Genomic DNA, 27,566 nt, shown 5'->3' with positions numbered 1-27,566 from the left:
TGTGTGTGTGTGTGTGCATGTGTGTCTGTGTGAATGTATATATGTGGGGGTGTTTGAGTGAGTGCATGCATGTGTATGTATACATATACTACTGTAGATGAATGTATATCTGTATATGTGTGCATGCTGAGTGTTGTTAGGAGATGTTTACTTTGTTTTGAGGCAAGGTCTTTTATTTTCCTGGGGCTTATTGATTAAGCTAGGCTAGCTAGCAAATCAAACCCCAGGGACCTGCCTGTCTCTGCCTCCCCAGAGCTGGCATTAAAATTATGAGTCATTTTGCGCGACTTTTTGAAACAAGTTCTGGGATCCAAATTCAAGGCTTTATGCAAGAGCAGCAAGCACTTTAGTCCTGGAGCCATCCATCTGGCCCTACTGTAGTGTAGATTCTGTGATGAGATTACTGACATCACAACAACTATTTCTCATAGCATAATTCTAGGTGATGCTTAGTAACAACAGGGATAGGGAGTAGCTTAGTGGCAAAGAATGTCTGTTTACACGTGCGCACACGCACACACACACACACACACACACACACACACGCTTTTACCCATCTCCCATATTCAGTCATTTTCTCACTCCTGAGATATACTTACTATAGAAAGTGTCACTCATAGGGCTGGAAAGAGGACTTAGCAAGTAAAGGAATTTGCCAAACACAAGTCTGATGACCCCAGTTCGATTCCAGGAGCTCAGGTAAAGGCAGAAGGAGAGAATGAACTCCAGGAAGTTGTCCCCTGGCTTATGCAGGTTCACTGTGATATGTCCTGCCCACCTTATGCCAACTCTCTCATTGGAATGTTATACTGATTCTAGGAACTTTCATGCATGTTATTAGACAAATATGGCACTCGTTCAGTGTGCTCCTTGATTCCATCTTTGCCTGTGTGTGTTTTGTGTCCAACTTTCTTGAAGAAATACCTTTTCAGGGGACAGTTGAACGATTACATCACAAAGAAATCTATCACCTGCTCAGATGCCTGCCTAGGTAACAGGATGTGATTTAGTAGACAGAGACAAGGAATAAGGTCATAAATGTCCTCACTGTATCACAGGAAGCCAGTTCAAGGAAGAAGATATTGATGGGACAGAGGACAGGCACCAACCTTAGTTTGGTGGTTGGCTGGTACATAATTTTTCTTCTTTCCTTGTCCCTCCCTTTATTTCTTGATTTCTATTTTTTTCGTTGTCTGTGTGTGTGTGTGTGTGTGTTGTCTGTGTGTGACGTGTATGTGCACAGATATATTTGGAGGCCACAGGTCAACATCAGGTATCTATCTTCAGGGGTCATTTATCTCTCGCTTCCTTCCTCCCCTCCTTCCTTCTATCCTTCTTTCCTTCTTGTTTTTCTGTCTTTCTTCTTTCTTTTGAAAGAAGGCTTTAGCTATGTAGCTTGCATGCCCTAGAACTCATAGAGAGCAGGCTGGCCTTGAACTCACAGAGATTAGCTGTCTCTGTCCTCTGAATGTTGGAATTAAAAGTGTGCACCACTATAATTGGCTTCAGAAAAGTCCTCTTGATTATATTTTATATTTTAGAATACTGAAAAAATAAAATATTCTAATATGAAAAAGGAAATACTTCCTGGACCCACCAACACTGTTGAAAGTTATTTTGTTTACAGTCCAGTGGGGATAGTATAATTAGGACATGCCATTGCCTGAATGATTTTTTTTTACATATTTTTTCTTTTTTAAATTATTTTTTAAATTAGGTATTTATTTCATTTACATTTCCAATGCTATTCCAAAAGTCCCCCACACGCTCCCCCACCCACTCCCCCATCCACCCACTCCCACTTCTTGGCCCTGGCATTTCCCTGTACTGAGGCATATAAAATTTGCACGACCAATGGGCCTCTCTTTCTACTGATGGCCGACTAGGCCATCTTCTGATACATATGCAGCTAGAGACACGAGCTCCGGGGGGGGTACTGGTTAGTTCATATTGTTGTTCCACCTATAGGGTTGCAAATCCCCCCACCCCCCGGCTCCTTGGGTGCTTTCTCTAGCTCCTCCATTGGGGGCCCTGTGATCCATCCAATAGCTGACTGTGAGCATCCACTTCTGTGTTTGCTAGGCCCTGGCATAGTCTTTTTTTTTTTTTTTTTTTTTTTTACATTTTTGTTGGATATTTTCTTTATTTACACTTCAAATGTTATCCGCTTTCCTGGTTTCCCCCCTCCCAGAAACTCCCTATCCCATCCCCCGCCCCCTACTTCTATGAGGGTGTTCCCCCTTCTAAGAAGGACTGAAGTATCTACAATTTGTTCTTCCTTCTTCTTGAGCTTCATGTGGTCTGTGAATTGTATCTTGAGTATTCCAAGCTTCTGGGCTAATATCCACTTATCAGTGAGTGCATAGCATGTGTGTTCTTTTAGTTCCATCCATTTGCCTAAGAATTTCATGAATTCATCGTTTTTAATGACCCAGTAGTACTTTATTGTGTAAATGTATCACATTTTCTGTATCCATTCCTCTATTGAAGGGCATCTGGGTTCTTTCCAGCTTCTGGCTATTATAAATAAGGCTGCTCTGAACATAGTGGAGCATGTGTCCTTGTTATATGTTGGAGCATCTTCTGGGTATATGTCCAGGAGTGGTATAGCTGGGTCCTCAGGTAGTACTATGTCCAATTTTCTGAGGAACTGCCAGACTGCTTTCCAGAATGGTTGTACCAGCTTACAATCCCACCAGCAATGGAGGAGTGTTCATCTTTCTCTACATCCTCACCAGCATCTTGTCTGAATGTTTTAGTCTTCTCCTCTCCCCCCAACCCCCACTTCATAAGTTGAAAGCTAATCCATACTTTGCTTTGAAGATATTTAAATGTGAGGCTTTGGAGAGGTGAATAGATCAGGAGGTGGTATCCTAATGGATGATATTAGCACTCTTACGAAAGAGACCCCAGAGAGCTGCCTTACCTAACGACAAAATGTGGAGTCGTCTATGAGAAATAAGTCCTGAAGCAGACGGCGAATCTTCTTGAGCTTGGACGCTCTGCCTTTGAGAGCTGTGAGAAGCAGACCTTCCTGGGTCATAAGCTAGCCACCTGTCTTAGTCAGGGTTTCTATTCCTGCACAAACACCATGACCAAGAAGCAAGATGGAGAGGAAAGGGTTTATTTAGCTTACTCTTCCACATTGCTGTTTATCACCAAAGGAAGTCAGGACTGGAACTCAAGCAGGCCAGAAAGCAGGAGCTGATGAAGAGGCCGTGGAGAGATGTTTCTTATTGTCTTGTTTCTCCTGGCTTGCTCAGCTTGCTTTCTTATAGAACCCAAGACTACCATCCCAGGAATGGCACCACCCACAAGGGACCCTCCCCCTCTTTATCACTAATTGAGAAAATGCCTTACAGATGGATCTCATGGAGGTATTTCCTCACTGGAAGCTCCTTTCTCTGTGATAACTCCAGCTTGTGTCAAGTTGACACACAAAACCAGCCCGTGCACCACTTTATGTATTTTGGTCACAGCAGTTTGAATAAGCTAATGTAAAGGCTATTCTACAAGGCAAGGACTAAAGATTGGTATTTAGGACAGCCCCGATCACAGTCTGTAGTTCTATTCCATCTGACCCTACCTCAGTCAGGGTGTGATCAAGCTTCTAAGAGCCTAGGAGAGCCTGCCCAGTGTGATCAGAGGTTACTTTTGTGGCTGGTCTGTCTCCACCTATCTTCCCTCGCATCTACACCATCAGGATATTTCCCTGTGCTGTGACCATGCTGCCTGCCTCCTGACCTCCACCCACACACCTGCTCCTTCACATCCTGCACCTTGTCTCCAGTCCTCCCCTCCCTTCCCCTTCTCTCCCCCCCCCTTCCCCTCTCCCAGTAACTTCTTTCATTGTCTTTTGGGTGAACGCCTATTTACACTTCCAGGTTTCTCTCTTAGTCACCTGAAGAGTATCTGCAGATCTGACCTCATCTCTCCAGTCTCACAACCATTCCCCACTATCCTGTTCCTACCATAGAGGAGAAAAGGACAGAACCACATTCACAGAGATGCTTGCAGTGTGCACATACAATCACTCATCAAATGCTTTATTTGCCAGACACTCAGAGGCACGCGAGAGAAACAAAGCAGGAGAGAGATTTTCATTGCTATGGGATGGCTGCAGCTCACCTGGAATTCAGCTTCTGGCACTCAGGTTGCCAGAGGGTGCAGGGATGGGCATGCTTCTAGAATGATATTGCGCTGTGACGGTTCAACCTCTTTTTCTGATGGCATAGTGTACCATCCCTGCACTGTTGGAAACGTTACCTAATATCCTCTAACAGATCTAGTCTTTTACAGTTGGTTCTGTTGTCTGCAACAACCACCTCCCTTAATTAATTCAGTTATTTGTATCACAGAGAATTGATGAAGAACAAAATTCAAGGTAGCTCACATCCCTCATATAAAATGGCTTGGTACTGATGTGACTTATATATGTATCCTCTTCCTCTCCCTGACCCACTTTCTTGTGATGCTGGGGATTGAACCCAGAGCCTTGCACATTCTAGGTAAGCAATCTACCACTGAGTACTGCCCCAGCTCCACTAATATTAGTCATACTTAGTGTACCTAATGTGAAATAAACAGTTATTAGACTATATGGCTTGTATTGCTCATACTTGTACATATTCAGTAAAGATACAGTTTTTCTCAAATAGTCTCAGCCATTGGCTAGTTGAATCTGTATCTATAGACTCTGCAGATGTGAAGGGCCAACTCTACTGCACCCTGACACAGGTTGAGATCTTAATAAGTCTTGAGTTTTAAATGCTCTGAATGTGATAAATGTTCCGTAAATGGATAAGGAGGTGGATGGATGGATGTCTCACCAAGGGCAGCCTCCAAAGCCGTAGGTTCCAAAACAGGAATAGAAGAACCCTCAGTGACAGTAACAGAGATTGAGTTTGAAGAGTGGATGCTGAATAGTAGGGTCACAGGGGAATGGAAAGAAAGCAGAGGCAAAGTTGCCAGACAGAGCACAGGGGCAGCTTTCATTACAGTGTAAGGTCACGCTGTGCCTACACACACCATGTTGACTCAATATCTCCAGCAGAAAAATATCTGGTTAATTTCAAAGAAAATAGCTGAGCCTGATGCCTGGCCTTGTGGTGACTAAACGCCCAGTGAACTGACAGAATTGTATTGAATGGCCGGGCTGGTGGCACATCAATATACATTCCCAGAGACCCAGCCAAGTAGAAGGGTGTGAATTGGAGATGCGATTGGATCTGAGGAGTGCACTGCAGGGTGAGGGAAGCTGAGCAAGGCCTGAAGTGATGGAGGCTGTGTGTGTGTGTGTGTGTGTGTGTGTGTGTGTGTGTATGTGTGTGTGTGCACATGCATGCATGTGCCAGTACGTGTGCATGTGTGTGTGTTTCATTTTGTTGCTGGTTCCCTTTCCATTTTCACTGCCAAGTAGATAGATCATCATCACTGGATATTGCAGGTAAGATATATGTAATCACCCTATTCTCTGACTCTAATCATTTATTTCTTTGTCTAACCTACCATCAATGCTTAGGTCCTCAGGACAGATGGGCTAAAGGATAGTGGGGAGCCCTTGAGTAACAGTGGTCAGTGGATGCCTGAGACCATTCTAAGCACTATCAACAATGTTCCAGGCTCCAGGTCTCTTTCGGTTGCAGTGACAAATACTCTGGAAAGAAAGCAACATGGGGGGTTGGGGGTGGGGTGGGAGGCTTAGCTTAGCTAGCTAGCTTACAACTCCAAGCTAGTCTTGTCATTTCAGGGACATCAAGGCAGGAAATTAAGCATTCCTCTCATCACACCCATAATCAAGAGCGGTGAGAGAATGACCACATCCTGAATTGCTGGTTAGCTCCCTTCTCTTTGATGCAGTCCAGAACGCCCTGCCTACGGAATGGTGCTGCCCATAGTAGGATAGGCCTGCCTCTACATCAACTAACAGCTGGTCACATAGACAGGCAGTAGGCCAACCTGACCTACGTAAGTCCTCATTAAGACTCCCTTCCATGAGGTTCTATATTGTGTCCAGCTGACATTTAAACTAACTAGCAGACCCTGAATAGTTGTTTGGTTACGACTTCAGCTTAGTAAGCATAGCTTTAGTAAGGAGTAAACTGCTTACCTGAAGAAAAATTATCTAGTCTTAATGAAAACCTAACATACAAAAGACATGCTGGAAAGTTGCAAATTTGAAAACTTTTTTTTTTAAAGACCAAGTTCTAGCTGGCCTAAAATTTGTTATGTTGATCAATCTGGTCTTGAAATTCACAGAGCTCCCCTTGCCTCTGCATCCCTAGAGCTGGGGTTAAGGGCTGCAAATTTAATCTTGATTTGTATCCCTGCCATAGTTAACAATCCTATCATCTCTCTTCAGAAGACTCGGGGCCAAGACATATACTGATGTCACAGGAGAACAGGTGGCTGAGCATTGGGCTGCTTGAAACTTTCTAAGTTCAAGACACAGAGCCTTCAACAGAGCTCGCTTATTTATTTATTTATTTATTTATTTATTTATTTATTCATTCATTCATTCATTCATTTTTATTTGTTTGTTTAATGTTTATGGGTGTTTTATCTGCCTGTATGCCTGTATATCTCATGCATATATCAGAAGCTAGAAGGGAAAGGCCAATCCTCTGGAACTGGAGTTACAAACAGTTGTGAGTCACCCTGTAGGTGCTGAGAATTAAACCCAGCTCTTTTGGAAGGGCATCTAGGCTCCTAGCCACTGAACCGTCTCTCTAGACCCCCATCACAGGGTTCTTAATCCAAGAAACACACAAGAATCATCTATACAACTTTTAAAAATAGGCACAGCTTTATACATTGATCCTTACACGAAGAGATCCAATAGGTCTGAGCACTTGAAATTTGAAAAGCCCTGTGAATATTTTAGATATGCCACTGCTTGTGGAGGAGCCCTGATTGGAAGGATGACCTCAGCCCCAAGTCTGAGACTATCCACATACAGGGAGAGAGCTGTGCAGGGGAGTCAAGCTGGCCATGAGATTCAGAGAGAGTGTGCTCAATGTGAACACCACACACACACATGTGCACATGTGAATACACACATGAACGCACGCGCGCGCACACATACACACACACACACACACAAAGACACAGAGAGAGACAGAGAGAAGAAGACTGTAGGCAAGAGATTTCCCAGCAGCCCTTGCAGCCAGAAGCCAATCAAATTAGAGTGGAAGTGGTATATGCAAGTTAATGGTCATCAAAGGGAAAGGAGGGCCGTGTTCTCTCCTTCCTTTTCTCTCTTCATCATCGGGACACAGATATGGGCATTGGATCTGGGCAAACACCTTAGGCAAACATCTACAATATAGATGCTGTGTACTGAATATGGAAAAGTGATAAGATGAGTGTATTCACAACATCACATTATCTCTGCCAGTTATGAGAAAGAAATGATCAACCTTTTTAAGCCAGTAACTTTGATTTTTATAAAGTCACCCTAAAAAACCTTCTAACCAACACAGTTCTCACTATAAATTCTCTAGATGGCACATCAACTAACCATAGAAGACCGAATTCAAAGACTTCTCTGTAGGAAGAGCTATGCTTTTATTTGTCTATGATTCTCCTCATGTTTATTCTGGAGTAGCTGCAGAGGTAAGACACAGGTCAAGCATAGGGCATGAAAGTGACATTCAGTATGAAGGACAGTGACCTGGGGTTTGTTAGAATGCAGATGTAGGGCTATAGAAATGGCTCAGTTAGGAAAGTGCTTGCTTCCCAAGCATGAGGACAAGAGCTCAGGTCTCAGCACCCACATAATAGTTAGGCATGCATCTGTTATCTGATCTCTGAGGGTGGGGGCAGAGATAGGTGGAGATACCTGGGGTTTGCTGGCTAGCCACTCTAGCAAAATTGGAGAGATCCAGGTTTAGTGAGAGACCTTGCCTCAAAAACTAAGGTAGAGAGTAATGGAGAGAAACAGTTGGTAGTGTCCTCTGGCCTCCACACATGTGTTCACATGCCTATATTCACACATGTGCTTCCACACAGACACACATATACACCCTTGGCTCTTCTCTCAGAGATGCCAATTTTTTGAGCCTGGAACAAGCTAGAGACTAGCATTTGAGGAGTGCTCCAGGTCACTCCAGCACAGGCAGTCAGTCCTTAGGCTATGCACTGAGAACAGTATTCTCCGAGTGGAGCCCCCTTCCACCAGTGCTGGACTTGGGAATACTTGGAGATATCTGATTGGACACTCAGTGAGAGGCAGATAGCTGGGACATTATGAAGCGTCACTCTAGATGGCCTGGAAACTCCACACGCACCCACTAATTGGACAACAAGACAGCATTAAATTATTTGGAGTCATGATTGAAAAATAAATATTTTAAGGGACCAGAGGGCACAACTTAAACACTTTACTCTACATGCTCATTTTTTAGTTCCCAGTGTTGACTGAGGAGTTGGCATAATTGCCAGTGATAAAGATGCTGGATGATTAGAGACATGTCTGTGTTTACTTTGGGCATACGTTTCACAAGTGAACCTCATGGATGTCCCTTCACAGCCTCTGAGACTGAAGCTCCTATCACAGGCAAGTCACAACCAGAAGTCATTATGACACCAGCTACGGGAACAATTAGGAATACACTTTCAGCTCAAGGGAGTATGATGGGGATGGAGATAAAATGCTCAGCTGAACCGGGTGGGTACCCCATTGGTAGAGCATGTGATTAGCATATGTGAGGCCCTGGGTTGGGTCTCAAGTAACACACATACACACACAGACACACACACACGCACACACACACACACTCATGCACAATGAAAACCAACCCACAGGATTAATAGCAGAAATTCTAGGAGCATTTTTATGTGTGTAATGATCCTGTGCTCTGAACTGTGAGTGAGTGAGCGAGTGTGTGTGTGTGTGTGTGTGTGTGTGTGTGTGTGTGTGTTGGGGGTGTAAATTATGGAACAGAGCACAGGTCAGAGAAATGTAACAGATTCAGGAACTTACAATGTCCTCTAGAGGAGGATCATATATGAAAGTATCACAATTGCATTGTGGGATTAGTGTTAAATCGGCCCTCACACAGTTCCAGTGATGAGCGGGCAAGAGACAGGAGACTGTCAGGTGAAGGTTCTTGAGGTAGGCCGTCCTCTGATATCAGTGAATGACAGGAATCTGTCTTGGTGTTATGAATACAAAAGTGACAAAGAAAAGAATCCTTTCTCAAAGGGCTTCCATTCTGGTGGAAGGAGGCAGGCTGTGCAAGTTATTAAGAATAAATACCATTACAAATGGTTCCTAACTTAACAGTGGTTTGACTTACTCTCTCTCCCACCAACTCTGTCGTATTTGTGTGTGTGTTTATGTCATGCAGACACCAGCGGTCAAAGTAATGTGTCTTTCTTTACCAGTCGCCATCTCACTTTCTGAGACAAGGCCTGGATCCTGGGTCCTGCTGTTTTGATGAGTCAGGCTCACCAGTTCGGGCTCCCTGGAACCAACGCATCTCTTCCCCTGGTGGGGACATAGGCATGTACTTCTTACTGTACTGAATTTTTTTTAAAGCAGGTACTGGGGATTTGAACTCAGGTCCTCAGGCTTGCATATTAAGCACTTTATTCACTAAAATATCTCCCCAGTCCTGCTTTGACTTATTTCTTTTTTACCATAGTTAGAATCTTTATGTTCATATTAATAGACTTTTAAAGATCAATTCTATGTTTTTTGAATCCCCTAACCTCAGGTCTTCTGCACCTCTGCTTACTCCATCTTGCTCCGGCTTGTCCTGTGCTCTAACTGATGAACCAATGTTGAGAAACTATTCTGCGTCAATGTCCATAGGGTACAGTACGTTCCATGCTGGCGGCGAATGTTCTATGGGTTTTTAAATACTGTAATCATTCATCATATATCCATGTTAGTGGATTTCATTGTCTGTTTTACTGTCTGATGATGCAAAAGCAGTGTATATTAGTAGAAACTGCACATGGCGTTTGGCACTGTCTGGCCACACGTGGCCTAAGACTTGAGTGATGCAGGAAGACAACAGGCAGTAGCAGCTCCAGAGAGCACAGGAACAAAAGACCAAGAGGGTTTTAGTCTGGAGGAAATTTGAGCCACTTGCCTGATGTCACAGGCTGATGGATAGAAATTATTCTAATTCTGAGTTCCGTGAGCCTGGTGTCCCTACCCTTGGTGCTATCCCTAGCCATTTTTCAAGGTGTTTTTTGTTTGTTTGTTTGTTTGTTTGTTTTGTTTTTCTAGACCGGGTTCCTCTGTGTGTAGCCCTAGCTTTCTTGGAACTTGCTCTGTAGATCAGTCTGCCTCGAATGAAGAGATCTGCCTGTCTCTGCTCCTGAGTGCTGGGATTAAAGGTGTGCTCCACCACTGCCTGGCTTCAAGATGCCTCCCTTTCCTGCTTAACTATGACAATAGACATAAAACCTTTCACTTCTTGTCCTAATACTGTCTGGGTTATGACTTTTGACATGTCTCTGACCCTCATTTTGTCTGGTGTGTGCACATGCACGTGTGTGTGTGTGTGTGTGTCTCGCTTCCAATGCTTTCCTACTGCCCCATCTTCTGGCCTTGAGCTCTTCTGACATACTCAAGGATGACCCTTGTATTGCATGGCTGTCCCCGTGAGAACAGGTCCATGGCATTGAAAACAACCTCATGGACAAAACATTCCAGCTACGGATGTAGTCCTCAAGTGATCACAGATTGAGGGCACAAAACAGCAGCAGGCATGTTATGCCCATGTGCTGTGTGGGGCAGTGGTGACTGATTTGTTTTTGTCCTGTTTTGTTCTGTAATTATTTGGGACCTCAACTAGGAAGACATGAGTGCCTAGAGCTAATGGTAAGGGTTGGGAACTCAAGTTTTTTTTTCCCCCCCAAGACTGCTAAAGGGCTAGGCTGTTGATTATTAAAGTAGTTCATGTATGTTTATTCCACATGGCTTTGGGTTTCTTCCCAACATGGTCTCAGGCAGGGAGACTTCTTACATTCGGACTTCAGAGCTTCTAAACACCTGTTCCAGGGAGCAAGATGGGAGTTATGTGACCTCTTGTGACCTAGCCTCAGTCACAGCACTGCTCCTGACACTCTCTATTGTTTGAAACAACCATCCAGGTTTAAGTAGAAGCGACACAGCCCCACCAACTCAATGCTCGTCAAGTATTTCAGCAGATGCTTTACACCCAGCATGCAAACAAACAGAAGACTGAGAAATTAAACATAAAAGTTAAAAACTCACCAGGTTTTTTATTACACAGGCGTCTCTAAAACAGCTCCCACAGTTTTCCATACAAAGATCTTTCCTGTTTAAAATAAAACAGAAATCTTCAGAAAATAATTATGACCTAGGTAAGAACAAAATGCACCTAGCAAATAACCCAAAACAACCAAACATAAAGAATTTAGCATAATACAAACAATGTGGAAATGTGTCAGCAGCGGTGACCATTGCTAACCTTTGAAGAAAAGCCTTTCAGGCGTTTCTCTATGCGTCTGCACAAGTAAACATGCCACTACTCTTACAGAAGCTGGGTCAACTATTGAACTCTTAAAATTAAATACATTTTTTTAACCACTCAATAATATACTACAGCCAACAGAGATTGTTGGTTTCATATCCAGTAGCTATTAGCCTGATGGATGCTTGGTTTGTGTGTTTGCTTGGTTATTAATTAATTTATTTATTAACACAGGATCTCATGTAGCCCAGCCTGGTCTTACTATGCCATTGAGACTGGCCTTGAACTCCTGATCCTTTTGCCTCCACCGTCTGAGTGCTGGGGTCACAGGGACACTCCATCCTGTCGGCCAAGGGCTCTGTCTTAAGTCGCTGGTCCACATTCCTTTCAGTAGAAACTTGTTCCCAGAGGTGGGCTCTACCATCAGCCTCTTGGGCAAAACAGAATTTGCCTTAGCTGTGGATAGTCTCTTCTTTTAGCTAGCAACAGACTAAGGAGGGAAAATGCAAGAGAATTCTGGCCAAAGTGACACAAGAATTGGATGGATTTAGAGAAATGTATTTCTTTTAAACAATGTTTTAAGTACTATTTTATGTATATGGGTACTTTGCATGCATGAAAGTCTGTGTACCAGGTGCACACCTGGTGCCCAAAGAGGCCTGAAGAGGCCCAGGAGCCCCAGAACTGGAATCATATACAGTTGGGTGCTGTCATGTGGGTTCTGGGGATCAAAGCCAGGTTCTCTGGAAGGTGAAGCTAGTGCTCTGATTGCTGAGCCATTGCTCCAGCCCAAGGAAATGGGTTTACTAATAGTAATTAAGAAGGCAGTAGTTTGGGGTACGGCTATGCGACTTTACTTCCCACAACCCCTCGCTCCCTTCCTTTCCTACTTGGGCCAGGCAGAATGGCTCCCGCAAAGAAGGGTGGCGAGAAGAAGAAGGGCCGTTCTGCCATCAACGAGGTGGTGACCCGAGAATACACCATCAACATTCACAAGCGCATCCATGGTGTGGGCTTCAAGAAGCGTGCTCCTCGGGCACTCAAAGAAATTCGGAAGTTTGCCATGAAGGAAATGGGGACACCAGCTGTGCGCATTGACACCAGGCTCAATAAGGTCGTCTGAGCCAAGGGAATAAGGAACGTTCCATATCGCATCCGAGTGCGTTTGTCCAGAAAACGTAATGAGGATGAGGATTCACCAAACAAGCTCTACACGCTGGTGACTTACGTGCCTGTTACCACATTCAAAAATCTACAGACAGTCAATGTGGATGAGAACTAACCTGCTCATGTCAAATAAAGTTGCACAACTGCCTTCAAAAAAAAAAAGGCAGTAGTTTGGAATGGCCACTCTTCCTTTACCATGCGTTGTCTTTCCTGCATGAGGTAGCAGTGTTGTTATCAGGATCTCTGAAACCCATGACATCACATAGGCGGGACCCGCAGACCTGTTGCCAAGGCAACAAGCCACCATATTCCCAGAATCCACTTAGCTCACCTCCCACCTTTACCTGTGTTACATCATCACTCATATATAAAGACAAACCTTCCTGATCTTTCTCTTCCTTCCCCCCTTCTCTTTCTGCCACCACCTTTCCCCTCTCTCTCCCAATAAACCTCTTACACGTGGAACTGCTTTGGTCTGGTGTGCTACGTTTAGACTCGAACCGCTATTCTAACACATCAAGCAGTGAGTGCCACAGTAGCTTCAGGTGTCGTGAGGATTGCCTTTCTTCTTTTTTATAATAAATTACTGATTGTTTAACTTAAATGGTTGCATCACAGTTTTCTGTTAAAACCAAGAGTATTCTAATTGATGAATGCCCATAAGTATTATTATGCAAAATTACTGCCTACCCTTTTGAATTGGAATATCATCAATAACTGTAAAATTCCTAATTGTTTGTCATTTTGGGCCCTTTTCTTTATTTTGAGTTATAATAAATGACACTAATGAATATTAATATTTGAACTAACTTAAGTTGCACATCATATATTACCTCAAACCATAATGATTCCATATATGTTAGCTTTTAATTATCCTTTAATGTTGACATCTTTCACAATCATTGGATCTGTTTTTTTAATTTTTAAAATAAATTTCATACATGAGCACCCAGTATTTACAATATTTCCATTCCTCCACATTCCATCTCTTCTCCCTTTTCAAGCCCGTTTTATTGCTGTATGTGTGTGTGTATATATACATATACATATACATGTATATGTTTGCATATCTATATATCCCTGTATGTATGTATACCACTACCTACTGAGTTCCTTGTGTGTGTATGTGTTTAGAGATAGCCACTGGGGCTTGGATAATATATCAGGAGGCTTGTCACTGAAGAAAATTTATTTTCCCTCTCTCCACAGCCATAGACTGCCTGTAGCTCTATATCTACTAGTGGGGCTTTGCTTAATTTCCGATTGGCATGCTGACTATAGGGTCACTATGTAGGTCTCCTTTAGGCAACCATACTGTTGAGACTTCATGGGTACAGCACTCATGTTATGTCTAGAAGACACTGTCTTACAGTCAGCTTCCTGGTCCTCTCGCTCTTAAGATCTTTCTGCCTCTTCTTTCATGGTGTTCCCTGAAACTTGTGTGTAGGGGTTGTGTTGTAGATGTATCAGCTGGGACTGTACACCTCACGGTCACACATTTGCTGCATTTTTACTGGTTGGGGATCTCTGAAGTAGTCTCTGCCTGCTGCCAATGAGGCTTCCTTGATGAAGGGAAAGAATTGCATTTACCTGTGGATATACAGATAAGTGTTTAGAATACAGTTTGATGCTATATTGGCTTAGAAAAATGTCAGTAGTAGTGCAGTAGTGAATCATAGATCCTCTAGGATCTGTGTCCTTTCCAGACATGAGTAGTTGACTACTTTGAAGTATTAAGCATGAGTTCCCTTGTACTGAATGGACCTTAAATAGCTGTTGGTTACCCCTGAGAATCGCCACTAATGAACCAGAGTGTACTCCTGGACTGGTCACTGCTGTGCTTCATAGGCTTAACAGCTTGTCTGGATTCCTGACTACTGTTAGCACCTTCTAATACTGTGAGGATTAGCCCTCAGGGAGAGGGAGGACTAAACTTCAGTGAGAGGGAGAATTAGCCTTTAGGAGGAGGAGGACTAGCCTTCAGAGAGAGGGAGGACTAGCCCTCAGGGAGGAGGAGGACTAGCCTTTAGGGAGGAGGACTAGCCTTCAAGGAGAGGGAGGATTAGTCTTCAGGGAAGAGGACTAGCCTTTAGGGAGGATGATTAGCCTTCAGGGAGGAGGACTAACCTTAGGGAGGAGTACTTGCCTTCAGGGATAAGGACTAGCCTTCAGAGGGGAGGTCTAGCCTTCAGGAAGGAGGACTACCCTTCTGGGAGGAGGTCTAGCCTTCAGGAAGGATTTGCCCTTAGGGAGGTGGGTTCCAGGTCAATTCCACTTCTATTTCTTCAAGTCCCATGTGTGTTGTTTTCAGGAAGAGGGTCTTACCTTCAAGTTCTGAGAGAAAACCAAGTATGATGGCAATAGCCTATATTTGTTTTGGGGTCTCCTGAAGTCCTCTGACCAGCAACACAGAGGGATGCTTCTCATGGCTCTGGGTTATTTGTCAAGGAATCTATGGCTCCTAGGAGAAGCATTGTTAGTCCATGTGACACAATACCATTTAAACAATAATGTATTATATAAAAAATATTTAAATAAAATAGTGTTACCCATTAAGCTTCACACCACCACTTTCCCATAAGCACCTGTGTCCTACTATCTCCTGCTCTGGAGCCTTTCCACAGAATATTATTAAAACCAATCAACCTGGTGTGATTGTGCACACACCTCTGACCTCACTACTCAGGGGACTAATGTAGAAGGACTGAGAGAAAGTTTAAGGACTTCATAGTGATGATCCTATCAAAACCCCTAACAAATTGACACTGGTAATAGTATTGATTAAGCTAGACTTTATTTGGACTTAATGAGTTTTTGTGCAGGCCCTTCTCCACTCCAGGAAAGAGAGCCAGGTGCTACTATGCAATAGATCCTCTGGTTTTTAATAGACTTGAAGTCACGTCCTTGGTGGGCGTAACTGAACACACTTCTAGAAAAAGCAAACAAACAAACAACACATTGAAGGCAAGCATATTCTTAAGTGCTTATGAATAGTCATCCTTACAACTTCATGTAACAAGGGCTTCCTATTCTCGTTTTCTTTTCAGAGAGGTTGAGGCTTGGTACAGGCCACTCAGGGGCAGAGTTCAATTCCATCAGACAGCTGGCTCAGGTTTAGAGGATGTTACATCCCTGACCCTTCACCAGAGCCAGGCTGGAGAGCAGACTGTCACCTGTGGGAAGAGCTAACTCTGTTCAAAAATGAATACAACGCACTAGCAGCTACTGGCCCATTTGGCCAGGGTCCCCTATGTCCCTTCCTCCTGTATCCACTCCTTTTAACTTATTCTGACTAACCAACAGCTGCTTGTCAATCTTACCCAGTGCTCTGGGCCACAATGCAAAGGCGCCTCCTGGTGTTTGCATTTGAATAGGGACCCGAGTCTGGAAAACAATGAGGCTCGTGGTGGGAGTGGGGGCGAATTCGAGCTAATCCTCTTCCTGGCGTCTTCCATTCCACCACGTGGCATTACCTCCCGCACCTGCGCAGAAACCTCCATTCTCCTTTTGAATCCCTTGTGAATGAGGTCTGTGCATCTAAAGAGGGACAGAGCCTTCCAGGGACAGGAAAAAGGACTGCTTTTCAGCCAGTGTCTCTTTGGCACCACCTCCTGGGTTCCTACTTTCCTGCGTGGGACCACTATCCATTGTCAGGCCAGAACCAGGCAGGGAGGACTCTAGGTGAAGGTAGCTGTCTCCGACCTTTCCAAACATTCAGAGACCTTTCCCCAGTGCTTGAAGGGATGCTAATTGTCACTGTGCAGTAGAGACATGGATGTTCCGAGTGACCAGCTGGTAAATGATACATTAAGGACTGTAACTGGGGCCTGCCTGCTTCTGTCTACACAGCCTCAGATCTTCCACCACAGCGAACATTGTCACCACGATTGTTCTAGAAATAGGGCCATTGCCAAAACCAACCTCAAATTCCTGGTGTGCGGAGGATTCTGTGATGTCCTGGGTCAGCAGCCTGTGGTTCTCAGTCCCTGGAGAACCAGGCAGGAAACAAAGCCTCTTTCTCAGGCACTCTCCTGAAGGCGGAAGTGGCTCTGTGTGGTAGGCAGCAGGTTAGAGGCCAGGGCCAGCATCCTGTCAGGGAGTGAGCATTTCCGCATTCAAGGTGGCACACCGAAAGGACACTGAGAGTGAACCACTGCCACTCTGTTTACCTGGGAGTTCTCTAGGACCTAGGAGCAATGCTAATCCTTTTGTTGGCTTTAAGAAGACTCAGCGAAACCAGCTCTGTCCGGAAAACAGCTTGGGGAAAACTAATAGACTACAATCTGGACTGACTCAGCTCAAAGTCATCATCAAGCCACTCGCGGAGCAGCCTAGTTGGTGATGAATCGGCATGAGGTCACCCTACGGGCAACAGAAGTCACCACTCAAAAGTATGAATAAGAACTGCTACCAGGTGTTGTCCTTTCCCTACACACAAACACTCGACATGAGTGAACTTGGCTAATCCTAGGAACAGACATTAAACAGTGTGCATAATTACTACTGTCACGTGACTGGTAAAGAATCTAGGCTTTGACGGTCTGGAAATTTGTACTGGATCTAGGACCAAATATGGCACTTTGATCCCTTAAAAGTTTCAGGCAGAAGGAATTGAAGGAAGGAATAATTGTTAAAAGCTCACATGGTGCCGCAGACCCTCTGGGTCCCTGTGTCTGCGTGGAACGGGGTCTCTCGTAGCGGGTGGGCAAAGCGTGGATGAGCAAGTGACAAACAGACACACACAGGAGAGCTCGTGTGTAGAATCTGAATGTAATTTTACAATTCGAGCTTCAGACATTTTATACAGAAGACAATAAAGAAGTTGGGTGACATACCCGCAAGGTACAAATGAGGTAACTGGATGCTTAATGACTCTTACACAGAACAGAGGAATGAAAACGCAAAGACTGGCAGGAACTGGGCAGTAAAATAACTGAGACAAAGTCAGCCCTATCTAAGGTCAGCTATAGTTTTAGAAGCCAGGTGTGAGATCTTTTCACTCCTAGGGCAAGGGCTTTCACACCCAAGTCATGGTTCTAACTAGGGAGTTCNGTTCTAGCTAACCATCTCATGAATAATGCAATACTCTAAAACCACAGCCAGATCTGCTTCCTAAACCATTGTAAATTCCTGTAAATAGGAGTAACTCAGCTATAATTCTAAGCATCTATTCTGGTTTCCCCTAAGGTCAGAAACTTCTTTCTTCCTAGGTGATGGTAGATTCCTGTGAAGGGCAGTGACCTAACTTTTAGTGTAATACCAGGGGCAGTACTGAAATCCAAGCCCAAGGTCTTGCTAAGGACGAACTAGGACTGTTGGAACACTGGTGGACAATTCAATCTTAAAAGGCACTTATGATAGGAAAATATTGAAAGAGAGCATGTGGATCCATACACTAGACTAACTCGGGAATGGAACGTGGGAATGAAAAATTACTGTATGGGTAGGGAACGCTAGACTCCGGGAGGAGAGCTTCCTTGAAGCCCTTTTGCCTCATGAGTGACTTTTAAGCCTTTCAGCCTGTCCAATTGACTCGACCGGAGAGCGTAGCAACATGGTAAGCAAGTGGCAAAGTTGGGAGCCAAAATTATCAGAAAGGCTAGAGGAGCACAGAGTACTGGGGAAGGCTGGATACATCCATGCTTCCCTTTCCTGTGGGTTTTGATTTTGGTTTTGTTCTGGTAACTTTTTTTTTTTCTTTTTTGGACAAGGTCTCACTTGTATGTATGTAGCCCTGGCTGACGTGGAACTCATTGTGTTGACCAGGCTGGCCTTGAACTCACAGAGATCTATCTGCCTGCCAAATGCTGGGATTAAAGGCATGTGCTACGCCTGGCTAGTGCCTTATAATACCTGTTTTATGGGATGAAAATCACACAGAGAATTTACACCAGAAAAGAAGGGAATGGCCCTCAGTGGGTGCCTGGTTCATGGAAAAATGGGCAGGGTCTGAGTCTTCGAGTGTCCAAGGGAAGTAAGTTTGGAAAGACCATGGTGCTTCAGGTGGACAGAGGAAAAGAAAACAACCAACACTGATGTTAGGGGGAGAGTCGCTTAGAACTTAGTCATTGATTTGATTGTATTTATATTCCCTCACAAAACCATGGGATGCAGAAAAAGTGCCTGCCCTCTATGGGGATTGTAATCTGGGAGCAGGGAAGGGGAAAAGTTAGGCTTTCGACTAAGCACCCATGAACTTGCAAAGGCATAAAATAACCTGCAAGTCTGGCTTCTGTTCTGCCATAGTTTGAATTCTTGAGGATCAGGTATGAATGCCTGCCACATGGTCATCTATGAAGTCAGGTGCTTAGGCATTACTGCATAGTGGTTAAACAGATATACAAGATACACTGAAGGAATAGTCTATGGGGTTATGTTTGTGGTTGTAAGAGGTAGAGATGGGGGTGGTGGAAAACCCTCCATTGAGATTTGAGCCAGGGCTTAAGAGTTGAAGTTTCAATGAGCTGCTGAAGTTATTTCCTATAGAGGGAAATAAAATGCTGCCTACTGATGCAGTCTAGCATGTCTGAGGAGCTACCAGGTAAGTTCCAGGAGCTAGGACTTCAGTGTAGGCCAGTGATAAGGAGAAAGAATCAAAGGATAGGGTGAAGGGTATGTACCTAGGTGGGGTAAGCTCACTTGAGTCTTACCCCAATATTGGGTGGTGAATTGGGTGAGTCCCCTGATCTCCTTTCAGGAGGAATATTGAATCATGGAGTCTACTGGTAGATCTGAGAACTCCAGGATTAGATATATTCAAAAGTATAAAAAAAGATATACCACCAGAAACCATTCATGGAGACAAAACCAAATCTTGGAATATATTCCTCCATGCAGAAATGCAGTGTAGACATGCCCCATGTATATGTGGAGATACTTGGTGAACATGAAGGGGTAGCCGGAGAAGGTAGAGAGGAGAGACAACCCAAGTGGCTGAGCTAAAGCCTTCCTTTGCCTTCTGCTGCCTCCCTTAGTCCCTCTGGATCCTCTAGACATCTGCGCACCCTCCCAGAGTCTCTCATTTAGCCCCGGAGATCTGCGAAAGCTTGGGTGCAGAGAGTTGGTGCAGTTTTGACAAGATGCTCACAGAGGTTCAGTGACTAGTTTTAATTAGGCCATCTTTGTTTATGTTTGATGTTTATCAGCTAATTGGCATGGCAAGGTGTGAGTCACACGGCTTTCCCCTGGCGTGGAATCAGTTTGTCAGAGGAAAGGCCAGGAGAACAAATGATCCCAATTATGAGAGAACCCACTGGGCTAATTATCATCCCACTAAGGACAGAACATCCCCCCCTCCTGCTCTTCCTGCTGTGGCTGCACCAAGCTCTCACTCGGATCCCCCAGCCTCCTCCAACCTAGGAAGTCAGGATCTAGGCCCAGCTGGCTACCTGGAGATTTATTCTCTTGAATTCAAAACCTACATGTTCCTTCTGCTTAGACACATTAAGGCAATAGCTCTCCTTTAGTCCAAATTAATTCTTCCCTTTAGACCCTGCCACAAAAGTAGCTCTTATATAGCTCTTGGATGCATTTGTAATTAACTTCTCAATAACATAATTGGTTTTGTTATAATCACTCTCTTACTTATGAAAGAGACTGAGTGGTGATTGGACTTTACAGTAATTGATTGGTTCAAGGGCAATGGCTGCAGTTGGCTTTGAACTCTCATGATTTCTCAGCACTGCTCTTGATCAGTACAAGATCCCGGGAGGCTCAGACAACCTAAGCATCAATCCAATCAGGATTCTTCCGGAGGATTCTTCTGGGGCGACTGTCCCTGAAACTATGGTAGTACTAGAACAATGCGGTCCAGAACTTTCTGTGACGGTGGAAATGACCATCTACTCACTTATCCAGGCAGTATTTTTAGCCACATGTGGCTATAGAGCATAACGATCGCTGAGGGCTGATTGACTTTTTCGTTGTATTGGGTTTTGATGGAAAGAGCCACACGGGGCTTGCTGCTTCCTTTGTTGGACAGCACCTGCTTAACTGCGGTCTTCCCGAAGGCAGCAATTCCTCAGGAACCTGCACCTGTGGCTTTTCTACCCCACAGTTTCCTGCTTCCCAGTGGGCAGCGCAGGGCTCCTGGTTTTCCGTAGCTTCCCCGCTGGTCACTGAGGCCCCTCCAGCGGAGGGCTCGTGCGGAGGAATGCGGTTTGGCTGCCCTTGAGTTGAATGATGATCGAGGACCTTTGGAATGTCCACAAAGCCCCCACACTCTAGGCCTCCTCTGTCTCTTTCCCTCACCGGGGTAACAGATGGCCCCGGCTTTCACCAGCCGGGCCCGAGCACATTGTCACTCCCAGCTGAAAGTGAAATATTCAGTGGCATTTAAATTAAATAGACTCTAATGCTTCAGTAATATTAATTACGTTTTCATTCATCCCTAGCCTAATAAATCAATGCGTAAAGAGGGGATGCTCGGGAGGCTGGCAGCCGAGTGGGGCCACTGGGCCTTTGTGTGAGGCCGCACACAATGCCCCCATTCTTACAGGGCCCTGCTTGCCCCTGCAAACATCTGTGCTTAGCGCCTCTTGAGGAGGAGCCAAAGTGGTAACATTTATACTCTGCGTCCAATTTGTCCCTGCACCAGGGCCTGAGTCAAGGCAAATGTAAAGCCAGAGTCACAATACTCACTACATTTAGAGCTGCTGCTGCTGCTGCTGCTGCTGCTGCTGCTGCTGCTGCTGCTGCTGCTGCTGCTGCTGCTGCGGGTGGGGGTGGGGGTGGGTTGGGGGTGGTGGTGGCAGCGATGGTTTGTCTGTACAACTGCCGGGGTTAGAAAATTGGGGTCCGAGAGAGCTAGGGAACTGGTGGAGAGAGAGCGGTATCTGTTGGTGCTAAGATCTCTTTCCTAGCTGGAGCCAAGGGAGGAAGGAGACAAGCTAGCAAGCAAAACCTGGACAGAAGAGGAAGGAAAGAGGGAAGGAAGGAGAGGAGGGGAGGAAGGAGGTTAGGATGTTATTACTGAATGAGCAAGCATTTAGTAGGAACAGTAACTGGGTGGGTTTATGCCTTCCAATGCTCTCTAACACGAAACAGCAACTGTACCTAGCGTAGTAATTTAAACTTATTTGTGGATCATAGAAATTAAATGTTTGCTGCCCGCATCTGCTACTGGAGGCCAGGCTTCCCACCTCTGAATTCTACTTGGGAGAGAGGAAGGGATGGATGTTGGGGATATGGTTTAGGCTGGGGGCAAAGGGCTGATGTTTGAGAAGTTTCCAGCATTCCCCCTGGTTTCTGTGGCTCTTGGCTTTGGGGAGGTCCTGTCCCCAGCGAGCAGTGGCCCCACCCCGCTCCCAGCTATACATATGTAAAAGAAGCCAATAAAACAGTCCAGAGGGCCTGCCCTCCTAAATCTTCAGGCGACAAAACCTCCCTCTTGGGATGCTTCAAAGCTGCCCAACGCTACCAGTTTACCCCTAGAAGTCCCTACTCAAAGCCTCTGATTGGAAAATAAATAGCCTTGCCCATAAAAGTTCAGGCCAATTGTTGGTCCAGGAATGGGAAAGGGCCGTGTGCATCAGTGTGTGGAGCTCTGGCCTCTCATTCCTCTAGGGAGGCACCTCTCTTCCACCAGATGCAGGTTGTGGCAATAGAAACGGTTTCTGAGGAAAGTTTGAAGTAGTGACTGCTTAGGTGTTCAGTAAGCCACTCAGCAAACTTAGACACATGATCCTAGAAAGCCACAGGAGCACTGTCCATCAGAGAGGAGGGGAGTATATCACCTGGCCCCTCCACTTACATGTTTTTCTGTTTAGACAATGCGTTAACCATGCCTTAACCAAGATTGGGTCACTAGGAGCATACTGCTTTGTGATTTGCTCCTGCCCCCAACGAATATTTAAACACCATTAAATGCATATCCACGCTATAACATTTTAAATAATGAACTTTGCAGATTACAGTTGAAATGCTATTTATTTAATTGATCCCCAACTGCTGTATATTTGATTTTCTTTGCCTCCCTTTTCCTCTCACATATATTATAATAAATTTGCTCATGGCTAAATTGAGATGCATATTTCTGAGTATTCTTTGTGTGTTTTATTTTGAGACAGAGTTTCAAAAAGCCCAGGATGGCTTCCAACTCACTAAGTAGCCAAGGATGACCTTGAATTTCTCTGTCTCTGTTTCTGTCTCTCTCTTTGTCTCTGTCTCTCTGTCTCTGTCTGTCTCTGTCTCTCTCTGCCTCTCTGTCTCTGTCTCTGTGTCTCTGCGTCTCTGTTTCTCTCTGTCTCTCTGTCTCTGTCTCTGTCTCTGTCTCTGTCTCTGTCTCTCTCTCTCTCTCTGTGTGTGTGTGTGTGTGGTTGCATGTGTCAGTGTGTAAGTGGAGACCAGATGTTGGTGCTGGGTTATTCCTCAATCAATTCCCCACCTTGGTTTTTGAGAGAATGTCTTATTTAACCTGGAGCTTGCTCATTTGGTTGGCCAGCAAGCCTCTGTCCTACCTGACCCTATCTCTCCAGTACTGGGTTTGTCGGTACAAAATACTGCACCTAGCTTTCACATGATATGGGTGTACTGGATAGTCTCATGTCAACTGGACACACAAGCTAGAGTCATCTGACATGGGGGAAACTTAATTGAGAAAAGGCCTCCATAAGATCTGGCTGTAAGGCATTTCCTTAATTAGTTAGCTATGGGGAAGGGCCCAGCTCATTGTGGATGGTTCAATCCTGGGCTGGTGGTCCTGGGTTCTGTGAGGAAGCAGGTTGAGCAAGCTATGGGAAGAAGCCAGTAAGCAGCACCCCCCCCATGGCCTCTGTATCAGCTCCTGGCTTTAGGATTCTGCCCTGTTTGAATCCCTTTCCTGACTTCCTTCAATGATGAACAGTGCTGTGGAAGTATAAGCCAAATAAATCCTTTCCTTCCCAAGATTCATGGTGTTTCATAACAACAACGGAAATCCTAAGATAGTTGGGTATCAAACTCAGTGTCTCATGCCTACACAGAAAGCACTTTACCATCTGAGCTATCTCCAAGGCTCTATTTCTAAGTATTCTATTAGAATTATCTGAAGAGAAACTGCTAAGCCTAAGTAAATGCACACATATATTTTGAGAGAAGAAGGCCTGATTGTGTGTTTTTGGCTTTAAAAACTGATTTAGAAGGCCAGGGAAGTAGCTTAGCAGGGCAGCACCTGTCCAGGAACTGTTAGGTTCTGAGTTCAAATTCCCAGGATGGAGAGAGATGGGTTTGGGAAGTTATGTTTGAGCCCCAGATCACATTCCACACATCTTAAACATCTTTGCATCATCTTGTTCGTATTTATGGTTCAACACTTGCAGCTTCAGAATGAGGGTGGTAGCAGAGCCTGATTAAGTGCCCACATTGGAAGCAACCTAGTATAGTGCCCAGTCTGTCTCAGGAATCGCTTGGAGCCAGACCAACTGTGACTTTCATTGTGTACCCAAAGCGTTATCACTCAGCCTCTCTGAATGAGTTTCTTCATCTGCAAACTAGCAAGTGAAACTCATGTTTACTTGAAGACTCAGTGCGGGTAAACACAGCACAGCGCCCGATCCGGGGTTAACTGTTCAGTAAGCATGCACTAATACACACGGTCTAGATGACCCTTAAAGCAGCCTTTTAGTTGTTCAAGTTGCGAGTCTTTCCCCGAAGCAGCAAGAAGACCATGAATTGCCACCCACACCACAGAGAAGGTGATTTCACGAACGCTGAAGTCCTGCCTTTAGCAGAGCCCTGTGCTGCGCATGCGTACATAGAGCTGCGTTGAATGTACCCCAGGAACTTCCTGGCTGGAAGGAAAGGGAAACAGCAGTAACTCAGATCCAAGGCGCCAACCAGGAACAGAGATGCATGTGACAAGAGGCATTTGGAAGAGGCAGTGCAATGACAGGTCCACACAGTCCAGGCTTTGCTAAAATGGGGGGGCTGGGATTAGAGTTCTGCCTGGCTTAAATACTCACGCATTTCCTCTGTACCTAACAAGAAAGCCCAGGTTAAAGTGCTCCTGGAGTACACCAGGTTTACCTGATAGGTCTGTATTTTGTGTTGTCCCTCTTGGGGGTCCTTGCAGTGTGGCAAGTGTGACTGAGGAGCTGAATTCTAACTGGCACTGAAATGTTACCCGCAGTTGCTGCGTTAGATGGCGTATTGAGACAAGGAAGATGCGTTTAAAGGGAAGGACTGGCATTGAGGATCAAAGTCTTTAATGCCGAGCAAAATTGGAGGACTTAAAAGCAAGAAGGGCAACGGACAGACTCCAGCATGAAAGGATCCTTCACGGCCACCAGGCTGGTTTTGTGGAGGCCAAACCTCTTGCCCTTCGTGAGCCACACAGGAATTCGGTTGCTGTGCTCTGACCCTGCCATCTTTGTGGCTCTTTGTCAACCAGTCTGGGGCCACGCCAGAGCCCGTGGGGAGGGCTCCCTTTGGCAAACATACTTCCCTTCTTCTCTGTTTGTATTTGGCATTAAACCGAGTAACTGTCTCATGCTGAAACCACCACACGTGTCTAATTCCCATTTTGTTTTTTGTCAGACTCAGGCAGAGCACCCATGGAAAAGCTGGCACTTTTGGGTCACAAAGAGTGTCCTCTACGCACTTGCTGATGGCTGGGGATGCACGGACACGAACTGGGCAGCCATGGGGACTGCAGGCCTCCATCAGAATCATTCAAATCTGAGTTGAGCAGCCTTGGGTGGGTGTGTCCAACATACACTATGGGAAGGAAGAGGAAAGAAAGAACAACCGCTAGAATAAAAAGATGTTTCTTTACTGTATTGCTTTTCTTTATTCCTCTTCCATTTTTGTTCCTTCCTTCCTTCCCTCTTTCTTCTTCTCTTCTTCTTCTCCTTCTCCCTTTCCTTTCTCTCCCTCCCTCTCTTACTTGCTCTCTTTCTTTTCAGGTAGGCTTCTCACTGGAATCAGGAGATTGCAGATAGTCTGGGCAAGCTTGCCAGTGAGCCCAAGGGACCTGCCTATCTCCATTTCTCTAGATCTGGGATGACACATGTTTGCCACCACACCAAGCCCAACCCCCCTTCCCATGCTTTTAAAATGAGGATCTCATGTAGCCCCGGACAGCTTCAAACTTACCACATAGTGGAACATGACTCTGAACTTCTAATTTTTTTGGCCACCTCCTCCTGAGGGCTGGGATTATAGGCTTGTGACACCATTTTATATAGTTCTGGAAAGCTCAGGACTTCATGTCTGCTAGCTACTATAGCTATATGAGCTGAATCCAAAGCCAATTATGGTATTTCTAATTCCCAAGGTCTTAGTGTATGAAGCAGGCCCCTTCTTCTGGTATCAATCCTTTCCCACTGCACCTTTTGGTGAAGGTCAGGGTGGAAGCAGGGACTTCTTGAGGCAGGGCCAGCACCACCACACACAGGCCTTCTTCCCCTGGATCCTGGAGCAGGCACAGGACAGGTGTTCAGTGAAGATAGCTTGTTGGAGGAAGAGGTCCTTCTCACCCCCACATCTTCACAAAAACACCCAGTGTCAGTTTGGTCTGCCTAACAAATATGAGTCCCTTATGCTCCACTCAGCTCCACAGACATAAAACAAGCAAAAAAAAAAAAAAAAAAAAAAGCAGTTTTTATCCACTTTGTAGAGAGTGGATATGCTAAGTAAGTTCAATGCAATTTTGAGTTTGATCTTCAAAGGACCCAGAATCCCACTACTTAGATTAAAGAAGCACCCCCCGGGAGCCCATTTTATATAAGGAGATAGCCACTAATCAAATATGATGTGTCTGACGTAGCCACCGACAGTCAGTCCTTATCCCAAGTCAGTTTATGGAGCAGATGGATGGTGGCTACAGCTGCTCAGGGAGAGCGCCCTTCAGGAGAGGATGAGCCCCGAGGACATTGTAGTGATCTCCAGAACATTTGAACAGTGGCAAGGTGAAGCGGCACACTCTGCCTCTATGTCAGGGACACCTCATATCTTGGCAAATCTGAGTGATTGTGAATACTACACTGGCACAAGACAGGACAGCTGCCAATGGAAGCCCACTAGATTAGTTTCTTTAAACTTTGTAGAAATCACTTCAAATGTAACAAACGTTTTTCCTCAACTCTTACCCACTGACAAATTTCCAAAGTCTGTTTATGTATATATGAACCAATACCCTGTTGCAAGTGGCAGAAACTCAGTACACAGTGGCTTTGTGAAACAGGGTGCTGAAAAGCCAAGCTTTCGGGAGCAGCTGGATCTGCCTCGATTGGTTCAGACCTTCTTTCCTCTATTGTGGCTTCACTGTCAGCGTCTCTAGGCTCACCGCCCCTCCCACCCCCCAGCTGCTTCTGGAGATTCACTGTGACTGATAGCTCCTTTGCTCTGGTAGTTCCTGCGCTGAGAGAAAGACAGCAGTGCTGAAGCTTTGAGCTGCCTGCAGCTACACACTTCCTCCTTCCCTTTGAGAGATTCTTCTTCCTGGCAACCTTTGGAATCCTCCATCCCAGAGTTTAGGATAGGAGGTTATTGGCTCACCTTGTTCCTTTGCCTGGCCTGTAGCTTCCCTCTCTTCCTAAATCCTGCCATCAGCTCTTTCAGTCTGTGGGATACTGATTTGAATCCAACTCTTGGCTTTTATGCGCAGATCTTTGCACACAGGTGCTTGCTCTCTCTCACTGTAGCTCCTCACTAATGAGTGGAAAGTACGGTATTCATCTGGAGGGCTGCCCTGGGTTTCTAGGGAAAGTGTATTCAACACTCTGACAACAGACTCTGGGACACAAGTGCCACTCAAAGTTACAGTCATTGTGCTTACTGGGAGTACTATGAATACTTTATGCTGATGTGTTAGCAGTAAGGTTATCTTCCAATAATCTGTGAAGGTGATCAGGAGGAAATGTTCAATAAGTGACTTAACTAGTAGAAGTTTCTTTCTTTCGTAGGAAAAAGTCTGGAAAGATGGTCCAGGGAGAGAGAGAGAGAGAGAGAGAGAGAGAGAGAGAGAGA

General features: G+C 45.1%; 1 long non-coding RNA gene and 1 pseudogene across 1 annotated transcript in view; both read left to right on the top strand.

Annotated features, from left to right (window-relative positions):
* LOC110310412 overlaps positions 1–27,566 on the top strand; it is a 72,111-nt gene that overhangs the window by 36,840 nt on the left and 7,705 nt on the right. The window lies entirely within an intron of this gene.
* On the top strand, positions 12,329–12,782 carry LOC110310404 (annotated as a pseudogene).

This window comes from Mus caroli, chromosome 2 (genome assembly GCF_900094665.2).
Source record: "Mus caroli chromosome 2, CAROLI_EIJ_v1.1, whole genome shotgun sequence".
Taxonomy (NCBI): domain Eukaryota; kingdom Metazoa; phylum Chordata; class Mammalia; order Rodentia; family Muridae; genus Mus; species Mus caroli.
Note: the sequence above shows the minus strand (reverse complement) of the source record. Positions and strands in the feature narration are given on the sequence as shown.